Source organism: Periplaneta americana, chromosome 15, assembly GCF_040183065.1.
Source record: "Periplaneta americana isolate PAMFEO1 chromosome 15, P.americana_PAMFEO1_priV1, whole genome shotgun sequence".
Classification (NCBI taxonomy): domain Eukaryota; kingdom Metazoa; phylum Arthropoda; class Insecta; order Blattodea; family Blattidae; genus Periplaneta; species Periplaneta americana.
In genome coordinates, this window is record NC_091131.1 from 44055730 (window position 1) to 44070513 (window position 14784).

At 37.3% G+C, this 14784-nt stretch overlaps 1 protein-coding gene across 1 annotated transcript in view; it reads right to left on the reverse strand.

The window, feature by feature from the left end:
- LOC138714827 (transducin beta-like protein 2) overlaps positions 1 to 13829 on the reverse strand; it is a 75056-nt gene extending 61227 nt beyond the window's left edge. The window contains exon 1 of the mRNA XM_069846999.1: positions 13677 to 13829. The gene's annotated coding sequence lies outside the window, so the exon portion shown is untranslated. The remainder of the gene's footprint in view (positions 1 to 13676) is intronic.
- Positions 13830 to 14784: the final 955 nt, after the last annotated feature.

Below are 14784 nucleotides of genomic sequence, written 5' to 3' on the forward strand. Positions count from 1 at the left end.
CCCATAATAAACTAATACTTATCATTATTTATATACCTTCTCTGAACATATAAATAAAAAGAAATATTGAAAATTTCTTACAATATGGTGCATGGAGCATTTTATATCAAACGATATAAAGTTTTATAAAATTATTAATATTATTAAATTATTAATATTTCAAAATCCACAAAATTTATCCGATTTGTTTGAAATTGATTATGGATACTAAGTATGTCATTAATAATGGACATAGCAAGTTTCAACTTTCTAAGTACAATAGTTCTGTAAATATTAATTATTTTATAAAACTTTATATCGTTTGATATAAAATGCTCCATGCACCATATTGTAAGAAATTTTCAATATTCCTTTTTATTTATATGTTCAGAGAAGGTATATAAATAATGATAAGTAGTAGTTTGAGATGGGCAGGGCATGTAGCACGTATGGGCGAATCCAGAAATGCATATAGAGTGTTAGTTGGGAGACCGGAGGGAAAAAGACCTTTAGGGAGGCCGAGACGTAGATGGGAGGATAATATTAAAATGGATTTGAGGGAGGTGGGGTATGATGATAGAGACTGGATTAATCTTGCACAGGATAGGGACCGCTGGCGGGCTTATGTGAGGGCGGCAATGAACCTTCGGGTTCCTTAAAAGCCATTTGTAAGTAAGTAGTTTATTGTGGGAATTATATATAGTAATACAGTTGTCTTGGTTTTAATTTCATACTTTTAAAGGGCACAAAATCAAAAACTGACATCGGAATATGAAAATAGAGATAATAAAAATGTAAAAAACCAAATTTTCATTTTTTCTTCAGTTTTTGTTCAAAATTTCACCTCTGCCTCCCCTTAAGTTAACATTAAAACTGTGTTTTATTCCTTATAACAATGCCAAAGAGGCGATGTAAATTTACAGAAGAGCTTCAAAAGAAATTTCCTTCTTTTAGAGCTATTGCAAATAAATATTCAGCGGAATATAACTGAAATAATCTTTATACACATATGTATAGGCCCTACATAAGTTTCACATTGTTATTGATAAACTTTCACTTCACTCTCACCTCACTCACTGCACTGGCACTATGACACATTTCACTGACACTATAGAACAAATTTCACTGACACTTTATAACACATTTCACTGACACTATAGAACACATTTCATTGACACTATATTATTACTGATCGAAACTATTCACTGCCACTGTAAACCATAACTTCACTGATCACCACGCTTCACTGATACAATGGTTCAAATAGGACAGTTACACCCTTATTCACACGTATAAACAGAACTACATTAAACTAAACATTTCTAGTCTGAAACCCTTTTACAAACTATTTTAAACTAATTTACAATTCAAAACAAGGGAATAACTCGTCAGGCTAAGTAAATACATGTCACCTTAAGTAATGTAGCGTATCTTTTTTTTTTTAATTTACATTTTATGTACAACCTTTTAAGTTATTTTTTAAATCTCTTTAAGGAAGGGAAGCCCTCAAAGACCGCTGCAGGTAGGTAATTCCAATCATTTACAGTTATATTTAAAAATGGAAATTTATCTAAATCCGTTTTCTGTTTCCTACATTTGATTTTAAAATCATGATCGTTCCATAGTACGTTGGCTTCTCTAACCGAGCCGTTATGTCTACCCATGCTTTTGATCTAGATGTGCTCTATACAATGATGTTATTCTAGTTTTTCTACGTATGTTTTCCAATGTTTCCCATTTAAGTTCTTTTATCGTATCGTTTCGTTCTTCTCTTTTACCTTTAACAAATTTAGCTGCCCTATACTGGATTCTTTCTAAGGAATTTGTCTGATATATTATATAGGGATCCTAAAATGTAGTTCCGTATTCCATTAACGGTCGCACTAACGTTAGATATGCTATTTCCCTCGATTTGGGGCTAGCCTTTTTCAAGATTTTCATAATATAGTGAAGTGTCCTCCATGCTTTACCCGTAACATTATCCGTGCGTTTTTTTAAAACGCTTCATGCCTTTGCTGCAGCAAAATGAGGGTCGAAAAAAAAAAACGCAATTAGGTCAGCTGACTCCAAAATGGTGGACAATTAATATTGACATCTATTACTGCAGTAATAAATTTAATCTTAAAAGAACCGAACATGTTAAATAGTTTCGACTTCCATGATAATGACATAGAATTATTATTACTAGACGATTTTAACAATAATAAATGTTGCAAAAGACCAAAACATGCATTCCGCCATGATGGATCGTACAGCAAACTCGTAAAGCGATGTTTCGATTTACTGCACGGTTCCTGCAGCGCTGCTGCAGCGACGGTGAAGTAAATGTAATAAAAGAACGGTCTTGCTGTAGCGCTTTACGTCTTGCTTTAAAAAAAGGGACGGTATGAACATGCTCTTCCCAAGAAAGTTTGGAGTTTAAATATACTCCAAGGTACTTATAACATTGTTCTTGCGGAATTACAACACCATTCAATTCGTAGTTTAGACTAGTTTCCTCTCGAGTTCAATAATAATAATAATAATAATAATAATAATAATAATAATAATAGTAGTAGTAGTAGACTTACGTCAACCATATGTTCTTCGGTTTATATTAACAAGCAAACCTCTTCAGTCATGCAGGGTATACACACGTTCGACTATGTTGAAATTGTAATTACAAGTAGGATGAGACGCCGTGTTCTCATACAATATAATCTACATACTGAGGACAATATCGAACTTGCGTAAGGGTTTACTGAACCGAATGCTTACGTAAGTCGAGGACAGTGGCGTGATTTCCGTTCGGCGTCTGATGAGCGATGACAGTATCCATTGATTCGATATTCGCAAAACAATGGCCACGGAGTTACGAATCTGTATAGGCTACATTAGGAAGATGTCGGCCTAAGTAGGCTTATGCATGCACAGTATTTGGTTCGCATGGTGGAACTGCTGCCTAGAGTAGGAATTTCGGAAGATATTGCAGATAAATCAATCTGTCGGATTTATACCGATATTTATACGAGTAGAATGCATAGAACAGGCCTGCATAAGGTTTGCGCTCTCCGAGCCGGCTCACAGCTCATGAGCGGAATGCAGATATTAGCTGCGCTCTGTATAAGGGTGGACTGGAAGAAGGGGTGATCTAGTACAAAATATACACAAAAGTAAGTGCTATTACTAGTGTTTATGAAATTAATTCCCGTTCAGTGTTTGCAAAACTATCTTGGACTATTATTAATTAAAAAAGAATATTTATTTTACAGCTATTATTTTTACAGCTACTTAAATGTACAATATCATTTTGTTATATTTTTATTTATCAGGCCTACATTAAAACGAGGTTTTATGCTGTTGGCAGCTGAAAGGAATAGTAGCCTACTGATCGTAATGAAATATCAGTTACAGATGTTCGATGTCTGCTTTTATTAAAGTTGATTATAGAAAACAGTTGCTCACAAATACTGTATAAATGTTGAGCCAAACATAGCAATCATTTTCATAGCCTGCCTGTGTAGTCGTGGATATTATTGTTAATGTTTAGTCTTGTGAAACTCAACCAGGCTAGTAGTATTATTCAAACGATCTTTAGCCCTTAGGTCACATTGAAAATCAACAAGTCGAGCTGTAAATCGTTAAATGTTATATTCCGTCTTTTAGATTCCTCCATACTGTACTGTAGCAGTAGGTACTGTTCTCCAACCAGGAGCTAAACCGTGAGAGGAATGTGCTTACTATTGCGTCATCTATAGGAGTGAAATAGATAGATAATATTAGAGTTATAACGTCAGTTTAAAAATCATGCGCTTTCCTGCATATGTTATTTCCTTTATGTAGGGATTAAAAGACCAGGAGATTAACAGTGATCTAATTTTGTAACTAGGGTAGTATAAAAATGTTTATATCAGTGTTATGGTTTGTGCTTTGAGAGATAGCCAATAGAGATACGAGTAGCCACGTGTGTGACCTTATGATATCTTATGACATCAACATTCATTCACAGCATCACCCCGTTTCGTTTCATTCCCTGGAGACTTTCTCGTGGTTGGAGTACAGTAAGCATGTGAAACAATTACTGAGAATAGGCCTACACACTGCACTCCACTAGATAACTGAGTGGTCGTTTTCCTCTCCTCCAACTACTGTACAGCAAATCTATGTCATTCTAACGTATCTTCCTCTCCGTTTCGGCGAGCGGTAAATACGGCTCTCCCGCTCCGAAGGAGCGCGCGCGCTCGTTGAGCGCTGTTTATGCAGGTATGGCATAGAAAATCTATTAAAGCCACAGGACTTTCTCTCATAAAATAATGCTAGATTCATGTCGTGTAATATTTTAGTAATCTTCATCCGTTCCCCAAATGTTTCCGAAGTCATTATGGATTTTACCGTCTGGAATATAGCTAACGTAACTGAAGTACAGTCAACTCTGTTATAGTGAACAATCGGCTATAGTGAACCTAAATCGTTGGTCCCGACCCGCATACATTATAAAGTACATTAATATTTCCGTTTATAGTGAACCCTGACTTCGGTTATAGTGAACTCTGTATCCTGACAAATTCTTATTTGAAGTCAGACCTTCTTGTATAAAACTGAAAGAATGTGTTGAGAACAACATTCTAAGTTTCTTACTCCTTTAGTCAAAGGACAAAGGTAGGATTAGTGATTCCTAGACAGTGAGCTGTACTGTAAATCCAGGAAACACGTGACGACCTTGCCTCACTCCACAATCGAAGGGTTGACATTCTGTTCTCAGGCATTCTACTCTACTGTTACTTCTAATCCTTCACCGTCAAAGGGTTGCCTTTTGTTCTCAGAAACATTTCTATTATGACGTATAGCACCGAAACTACGGAAAATGAAACTGCCTTATTTTATTAAAAGGGGACGGTCATTATGTCCAGAGCATAAATGAAGGTAAGATTTCGATGGCTTTCAAGCTCCATCAGCAATCTCCCAGGTCCCATTAAGTGACCCGGGAAATTTCAAGGTTGAGTACACAGTCACACCATAACAGCGTTTGTCATTTCTGCCTTATCTGGTGTTCCAACAGTGAATGTACTGTATAAAAATATCGAAGTGTAAAGTGTTTCCTTTGGAAGATCAGGCGAATATTATAAGTGACACTGAACGTGGTCTTTCGCAAACGGACGTGGGTCGACAGCATAGTTTAAGTAAATCAACTGTGAGTAATAGTATACAGAATGCAGTGTAATCCATTTCACAAAAATTAAATACTTTATTTTTTTGTTCACAATTTCATTCTGTTCTGTCATTTAAGGTTAGGGTAGACACACTTCGGATATAGTGAACGAAATATGCAAGTCCGCAGAGGTTCACTATATCCGGAGTTGACTATACGTTAAGCATATTGCAATCCATACTTAATTGATTATCCTGTTTGTTTACAGTAGTAAGGACTATATTGACATAACTGTCTCAATTGAATAGGCTTCGCATGCTGGTTAACTGAAAGTGGCGTTAAAACATCAAATTTCATGTAGACCTAATTGCCATTCTGCTAGGCTATTGGCGCTTAACGAGCGAAGGCATAAGTGAAGGAACAAGCAAACGAGTAGATGAACGCATAAATGAACGAGGAATCGAACAAACAAAGGAACGACGAGACGAAGAATTGAAAAAGCATGTGCGAATGAACAAGCAACTGGGCGAACAAAAAAGTGGGCAAAGGAATAAACAAACAAACATTAATAATAATAATAATAATAATAATAATAATAATAATAATAATAATAATAATAATTTATTGCTAGAACAAAGATACATTTTCTTTTTTATATAAAATCACTCTACCATCCCCAGGAAGAGTACATACTTGTGTCAAGGAGGTATTTCACATGGGCATGGTGAAAGAATGAAAGAAGAAATGAAAAAATGAGAGAAGGGATGAAAAACTAACGGGAGAAAGAATATAAAAAAACAAATGAGCGAAGGAATGAATGAATGAACGAATAGGTGAAGGAATGAACAAACAAATGGGCGAAGGAATGAACAAACAAATGGGCGAAGGAATGAACAAACAAATGGGCGAAGGAATGAACGAACAAATGGGCGAAGGAATGAACGAATGGGCGAAGGAGTGAATAAACAAATGGGCGAAGGAATAAACAAACAGACGGGCAAAGGAATGAACAAACAGACGCGCAAAGGAATGAATAAACAAATGGGCAAAGGAATGAACAAACAAATGGGCGAAGGAGTGAATAAACAAATGGGCAGAGGAATGAACAAAGAAATGGGCGAAGGAGTGAATAAACAAATGGGCGAAGGAGTGAATAAACAAATGGGCGGAGGAATGAACAAAGAAATGGGCGGGGAATGGACAAACAAATGGGCGAAGGAATGAACAAAGAAATGGGCGAAGGAATGAACAAATAAGTGGGCGAAGGAATGAATAAACAAGTGGGCGAAGGAATAAAGAAACAAATGAGCGAAGGAATGAACAAACAAATGGGCGAAGGAGTGAATAAACAAATGGGCGAAGGAGTGAGTAAACAAATGGGCGGAGGAATGAACAAAGAAATGGGCGGGGAATGGACAAACAAATGGGCGAAGGAATGAACAAAGAAATGGGCGAAGGAATGAACAAACAAATGAACGAAATAACAGAGAAACAGATGAATAACGGAGAAAATGTACGAAGGACAAAAGGAACGAAAGATGGATTTGAAAAACAAAAGAACTAAGATAAAAGGAGAAATACAAAAATGAATGAAAGACGAATAAATAAATAAATAAATTCATTTTTCGAATTAAGAAAGAGCTGGAAAAATTAATGGAGAAAATATATGTGGAATATGATAGTGAAATATCAAATAAAACATAAGTGAATGAACAACCACAAAAACCATAACAATTCTCACGTTGAACTATGCAGGTGAAGAGAATAGTGCACTCTGCAAGTCGGCAATTCCATCCGCGCTATTTCACACTGTCACGCCGCGAAGTGGTATTTACACGTTGGTGTAGCAGGGAGCTGTTCGTTCGTCAACATTCGCATGACGTGTGGGCAGTGGCCAGCCGGGTCGATTTAATTTAAAATTCTGTGTTTATCCACTCACGCGATATCTCGACTGGGAACGCTCGAGCACTGATGTCGTCCCTTCCGGACACGTGGACAACCGGCATGCGTGACTGAGCCGACTGGCCATCTGATGCCAGACCGTAACAAAATATTTGGTTCAGGTCTGGACTCTTACAGGGGAGCCTTCTGAAACCATCACGTCGATCCTTCGCTTGGTAAATAGTAGCCTACATTGGTAGGTTTTATAAAAGAAAAACCTTAAGTAAATAATAGCTGCTATTACGAACGGTAGGGAACAAAAAACAGATTCCAAAAATAGCGTCACACCTACACGCGAGCAAACAGTTACGATGCGCACGTGCTTGCTATGGCTCTCCGTTGCCCTTCATTTTTCTCGGTTTTACCGAGACAATCCCAGTTACCCTTTCCAACACAGCTTCATTTCTTATTCTCTGTCCTTTTCACACGCTCCATTCTTCTCCATATACACATTTCAAATGCTTCTAGTCGCTTCTCTTCCCTTCGTCGTAATGTCCATGTTTCTGCCCCATATAATGCTACACTCCACACAAAGCACTTCACTAGTCTCTTCCTTAATTCTTTCTCCAGAGGTCCGCAGAAGATGCTCCTTTTTCTATTAAAAGATTCCTTTAACCATTGCTATTCTCCTTTTGGCTTCCTGGCAGCAGCTCATGTTACTGCTTACAGTACACCCCAATTATCTGAAGCTGTCCACTTGCTCTACTGCCTCATTTAGAATTCGCAAGTTTACCTTCTTTACTTTTCTTCCTATAACCATGGTATTCGTCTTGTTGGCATTATCTTCATTCCATACTGCTCACAGCTGTCATTTAGCTCTAGTAGCATATCTCTTAGTATCATTTCCTCTTCTGCTAACAACGCCGTAGCATCAGCAAATCTTATACACTTTATTATTCTTCCTCCTATTATCACTCCTTCCATGTTCTGAAAACAGTTCTTTACTAAATCCTCCAAGTAGATGTTGAACAGGGTAGTGATAAAGGACATCCTTGTCGTACTCCTCTCCCTATTTCACTTACTTGTGACATTTCTTCTCCTATCCTGACTTTGACCCGTTGTTTCCTATAAAGGTTACTGAACAGCCTCCTGTCTTTCCAATCCATGCCAATTTTCTTCAGGATCCCCATCAGTTTATTCCAATTCACTCTGTGAAACGCCTTTTCTAGGTCTATAAATACCACATACACTTTTTTTATTCTTCTCTAGATATCTTTCGGCGATTGTTCGTAGCAGTCCAATTGCATCTCTCGTACCTTTTCCCTTCCTAAAGCCAAACTGCTTTTCTTCCAACTGTTCTTCCATCTTAGAATATAAACATCGATTCAGTATTCGCAGGAGAATCTTGGCCGAGTGTGATATCAGGCTGATAGTCCGGAACTCCTTACATTTATTGGCATTACAGTGAAACCTCCATTTACGGACATCGAAGGGACGTAACAATCTGTCCGCATCTGGAAGGTGTCCTTTATTGAGAGGGAGGCTCCCCACTCTAACTGTAAATTTATAATATGCATTATGTATCCTTTCACACTTTAAAGGAAATGTATTATTGTAATTTCATTCTAAATACAGTCTACTACACTAAATTCTTTGCAACTTTGAACTACAGTAGATAAGACCGAAGAAGAAAAATACAGTACTGTGCCATGCAATTTTATTCTAGATCTACAGTTACGCAGCACTGTAATATACAGTTCTCTACTTAACCTTTACGTTCAAGTGTCATGTCTCTCGAAACAGTACAAGTGATTGAAGAGAAAAGAATAATCCTACTAACCCTATCATGTGTCGAATACAATTTCACGATCGCGGAAACCTTGAACCTTTCAGACAGGTTAAATTTTATGACTCTGTTTATCCACCCGCTTCCAACTAACAAGAGGTAGCCGGCTGGGCTAATGGTAGCCTACGAGACCCTTGGGGTGCTATTCATAGACATTTCGCTAGCCCGCGCTACGAGCGTGCTAAACTAGCCCCGGCTATCGACTGGTTACTTGTACTGGATTCATATCATATCATGTCGCTAACACTGGTTTATGAATACGAAAAACGTTAGTTTACTGATCATCCACCGGAAATCCGAGCTAAGAATGTCTATGAGTACGGCCCTTATTATCTTCTTTCATGTTAAGGAATTTTTGTACAGTTCTCAAAGCTAAATTTTCCATTTTTGTAACACATTAGGTCTTGAAAACCAAGTTCTATCCGCAGTCAGGAGGTAAAGCAAGCTTTAGGACTGTGAAACAGCTGTCCGTGTCTGAGAGTGTCCGTAAACGAGAGTTAAATTTATCATTATTTCTATATTATTTCAGTTGGGACATAAAAATCTGTCCGTATTTGAGGAGTGTCCGTATCTTGGGGGTGTCCGTATCTTGGGGGTGTCCGTAAGGAGAGGTTTCACTGTATTTTCCTTTGAAATTGGAAGTAACACTGTCTCCGTAAAATCTTCAGGTCAGTCGCCTTTCTCTCATATATTTCGTTGCATAATGACAGAATTTCCTTCTTGTCTTCACCCAAGCATTTCACTAATTCAATGGGGATTCCGTCAACTCCTGTTGTTTTCCTTAAGCGCTAGATATCAATGTAATAGGACAAAATTGCATGTAAGTTTCCCATACTTGCATCATACGTTAATAAAAACAGAGACAATGAGATCATAGTCGATGCCAAAGAGATGAATCAGATCGCAGACTCCGATGGCAGCGGATTTACCTCCTACTTTGCGGTGGCGAATTCTAGGACTCCTGTTCCGAGAAACACGGATTGCATCATCCGCAAGAAGTGATGTATACTTCCAGGGGCCGCGACGAGCGTCAAGGTCGGTCAGCTCCTTGTACATCCCACCACTGGGTTTCCGGCGGACGGTCCCGGCTGATGTAACAATATCCTTCTCTGTTACACTTACGTGTCCCTTCCGAGGACTCACCAGACGCTACACATACGCATGCCAGCAACGTGGAGCAAGTTGCGGTTAATCTGGTTATTTCGCCACGTAATCCGATCTGTCGTCAACTTTATGAGCTGAAAACCTCATGCGTCCCGCATGCGTCTACACCTCGCACATTGCACAAGAGACAAGACCGGAGTTTTCTTTTAGGTTGAATTTTAGTGTTTGAAAAAAAAATATTTAGGAATAATATACAGTGTTTTGCGAAACTAAACCAAAAAAACATAGTAAGTGGTGTTCGTGAGGGATAAACAAGTTAGAAAATCACATTCTAAAGGTCCTTTGGGGTACTTCAAAAAACGTGTGCAAACTCCGCTTTGATTAACATTAAATCTCCTAAAAATGACAACTTTTTCCCTAATAATTTTTTTTCAACCAAATTTTTAGAGCATATTTACTATGTAAAGGACTAACAAAATGCAAATTTTCAACTCCCAAATGTTCTTAGCTTTTGATTTTTATCTTTTTCTATTTTTTTTATAAACATTTTCTAACCCAAGTTTTTAGTAGAAGATCTGAATTTTTAAGCTTCCTTTTCTGGGCTACATTCACAAGACAGAAACATTTCTATGTATTCATTTTATCAAATATCTCATTTATTCACTTTCAAAAATTTTTTTGAAGTTTAGAAAATGTTATTTTTTCTATAATTCATTAAAAAAATATTAATGGGATAAACTAGCAGCATTTCTCACAAAATAAATGCATAGAAACATGCAGCTATCTCATAAATAATTGCAGTAAAAAAATTCATACAGATTGATTAATATTTAGCATAAAACGCTGGTGTTGAATAAAATAAATAAACTTATGGAAAAATGGATTTGAAAGTAAAATGAATATTTATGTAACACCTATTAAAATTCTCCTCCGCTTCATTCATCTAGTAACTTCAGGTAGCCAACTTTAAAACAAAAAGTTACTAGATTCGTAATCAGAAATTTGTAAAAAAGAATTCTTGATGAAAAAATAATTTTGACAGCTTTAAATGCCACGCCCCGTTACAACTTTAATTTTTTTTTAACATATTTGAGGCACTCAGAAGCAAAATGATACAAGTGAAGTTTAGTAAGTTTTGAGACAAATGACTTTGAAGTTGAAAAAGAAATTTAAAAATTTGTTACAGGAGTATATTGTTGTAAATTTACGGCGTCAAGTCAGGTGACCTAGCAGGACAATAAAAAAAACCGTAACGACCAATCCACCTGTCAGGATACACATCGCTGAGATGTCTTCTAGCTTGATGGCTGAAGTGAGTAGGTGCACCATCGTACTGGAACCAAATTTTTAGTCTTAAATAATTCGGCATATTATCTATCAGGTCCAACAGATTATTTAAAAAAATATATATAGCATCCAACGATAGAATTCGAAAAGATGCTTGCCCCCAAGTTTACTCCTCCACCTGGCTAAATTCAAAATGTGAACTTGAATATATTATTTATGCCAATGCAGTGTAAGGAATAAGGTTTAGCGTTCAGTATGATCTAAATTCCACAGTGTAGGACTATGTGATTTTTCGGTTTAGTTCTTCAACACCCCGTAAGTCGACAATTGAGTTGGCGTGACAGGCAAGCGAGTTCCTCTTGTGACGCAATCGAATTCCTGATAAGCAGGTCCAGGGTGCGAATTAACGGGGCCGATGGGGGGGGGGACTCCCCCCTTGTTGGAAAGTTATCCCCCCTCTCATAAATCGATATTAATATCCCTGCCAGGGATAACTTCTAGCCCCCTCACAAAATGAAGGGTTCAGAGCCATAGTGGGCCAAGCGCCATTTATTAAAAACGGAGAAAGCAAGGGTTAAAGTTAAGTGAACACCATACTTTAATGAAGATTAACATATCATTTAGTTTTTATGTGTATACTTTATATTACTTGCTATATGTTTCATTGAATTATTGTAATAACTTCATTTTAACCCTTGTTTTCTACAGTTTCAGTAAATGGCACTTGGCCCACTATGGTTCTGAACCCTTAAAATATAATTGTTTTAATTCGAACATACTTCATAAAGTACAGTATAAAGTAAGCAAAGAAAATAATATTGATGTATTATCATCACCAGCAAGCTGACAATAATCAGTAACTTAGGAATTACATGGATATAATTATTATTATAATCAAGATGCAAGACAAGCAACTCAGTGCGACCAAGCGTTGATTCGTATAGAATGAGGATGATAACAGTGGCGGTTCCTCGGGGGAGGGAAGGGAGGAACGTCCTCCTCACATTTTTCTTCTTTTGAAAGTAAATACCAAATAAAATATGTGCCTTGAAATTCGAGGAAGATTCGATCATTTTTAAGTTCTCAGCTATAAGAAAACCTCGGTTGAACGAGTTTTAAACGACGCGCGCTCATGTGCTGCTAGAAAACTGTGAGAAAGATGCGAGATTGTTTGTGTGGAGGAAAACCAATCCATTCCTCCTTTACTGCAGTTAACACACATGGACAACAGCGCGCTAGCGGCCAGAGAAATAAGCAGAGTTTTAAAGCAAGTAAATGAACGGATAGGGAGGAGATCCTCCTCTGAATCAGTGCATGGGCGGGAAATAGAAACCGACTGGTCATGCAGCAAGCTCGCTACCGCTGCCATCTAACGATGCTGCATTCAACCAGACCATTCTAGGAGGAGGCACAATAAAAACAATTTTAACGCAAAGCTATGAAAGACACCATATAAACTTTTTTTTTTTTTTTTTGAAATTATAAATCAAAAATATTATTCATTGCACTTTATATAGGCTACTATTCATGGTTTGAAACTTTCAAGGATATTTGAAAGTTAAGGTTGGGTTTACATAAAACAAAGAGGAAGTAGTTCTACGTTAGTATCGCAGATCTTTTTGGGCCCTGAAATTCACTTCCGTTCATTATCTACTAGACAGGGCAACAGCCAAGTTGTCAGTTTTGTACAAATATATTTGACATTGAAAGTACTTCAAACTACATTATTTTTAACATAAAAAATTAATCGGCCACCGGCAGCTTTGAACAATAATGGTAGTATGACTTTACGAGAACTGACATTCTTCAAAAGCATGTGATACTGAACTTGTAAACGTACATGTGGCAACACAGACCATGTGGGTGGATGCAGTGTTCTCGCTTTCCTAAGATTATTTCCCATTTCCGTAAAACGGTTCCGATTACGTGTTAGTAGCTATAATCTCTTCCAACACGTGTGATGCTGTAGTGTGCTCGAAAAATGCTGCGAGGTGAATTTCCTTGTAATTGTTAATTTGTGCAATTATTCAACAATGAATGGAAGTAAAAATATAACATATTTTGGACAATTTAGGAAACTCAGTTTACAAGAACAGATTATTGCTATACAGAAGGGAAGGCCAACCCCAACACTACCTGGTCTTACTTGTATGCATGTAGGCTAATTTGTAGCATGTGTCATTCAAGAAGGTGTCATTTCATGTTGTTAACTTCTTTCCTCCTCTTAAGAAATACGCAGGAGCCGCCACTGGATGATAATAATTTTATGTATGGTATTCTCTGTCTAGGGTTCTATTCCCTCCTCAACAGAAATCTTCATTCGCACCTGAGTAGGCCTACATTGTATTAAAAAATTATAATATTCTAAAAGACACTTAAGATAAAAGTAAGTTGAAGACTATAAAGATTCTGAGGTTTCATAACACAGAGGACTAAAAACAATGCACTTACCATTTCAGGAAACCTTTGAGTGATTCGTGATCTTGTAGTGTCACTGTCATGTAGTTCCGAACAGCATAGCAGACTCCATCGACAACTCGGGACATGTCTTCTGTTGCAGCTGGAAAAGAAATGTCACTTCATGAGTAAGCTCAGCTGATACTATGTGATATGCAAAATACACAACAATCTCGTCATCGTGAGTAGGCTGTAGTTTCGCGCGGGAAATTCCCTCTCCCAAGACTTTAAATCGACTTACGTCGCACGTGAGCTATTTCCAGGAACTTCCTTGTGTGCCATCATCTCACGAAAACCGTTAGTCGGAAACTGATGGATTCAGAATTTGCAGTAAAACACCAGTTTATATCCCGATCAAAAAAAAAAAAAAAAAAAAAACACAAGAAGTTCTTAATATAATATGAAATGAGATCAACAGTATCAGGATTACAGATCTCGAAACACTCAGCGTAAGGCAGGAGATTGCAGGCAAAACAATTTATTGACACAAACACTTATTGAGAATGGAGCCGTACACACGTGTTACGAAATGTAGGCCTAGAACTGCTGGGCAGTGATAACTAGGACACACACGAAAAGTGCAGGGAAATGATTTTTACAAAGATTGGAAAAGTTCTTGAGTCCGCTATGAAGAAGAATTAAGAAAAGGGAATGACTGAGGAGGTAGAGAGATGGAATGAGATAACGACAAGGAGAAAGTAAACAATGAGGGAAAGAAGAGGAGAAAGAAAATGAGGGAACGAAGACAAAGAGGAAGAAGAGAATGGAGGAACGGAAAGAAGGCAAGAATGAGAAAGAAGAAAACGAAAGAAAGAAGAGAAGGTGAAAAAGAGAATGAGGGTAAGAACAGAAAGTGAAGAAAGAGAATGAGGGAAAGAAGACAAAGTGAAAAAGATAGTGATAGAAGAGAAGGTGAAAAAAGAGAATGAGGGAAAGAAGAAAAGGTGAAAAAAGGGAATGAGGAAAAGAAGAGAAGGTGAAAAAAGAGAATGAGGAAAAAGAGAATGAGAAAAAGAAGAGAAGGTGAAAAAGAAAATGAGAAAAGAGAAGGTGAAAAAAGAGAATGAGGGAAAGAAGAAAAGGTGAAAAGGGAATGAGGAAA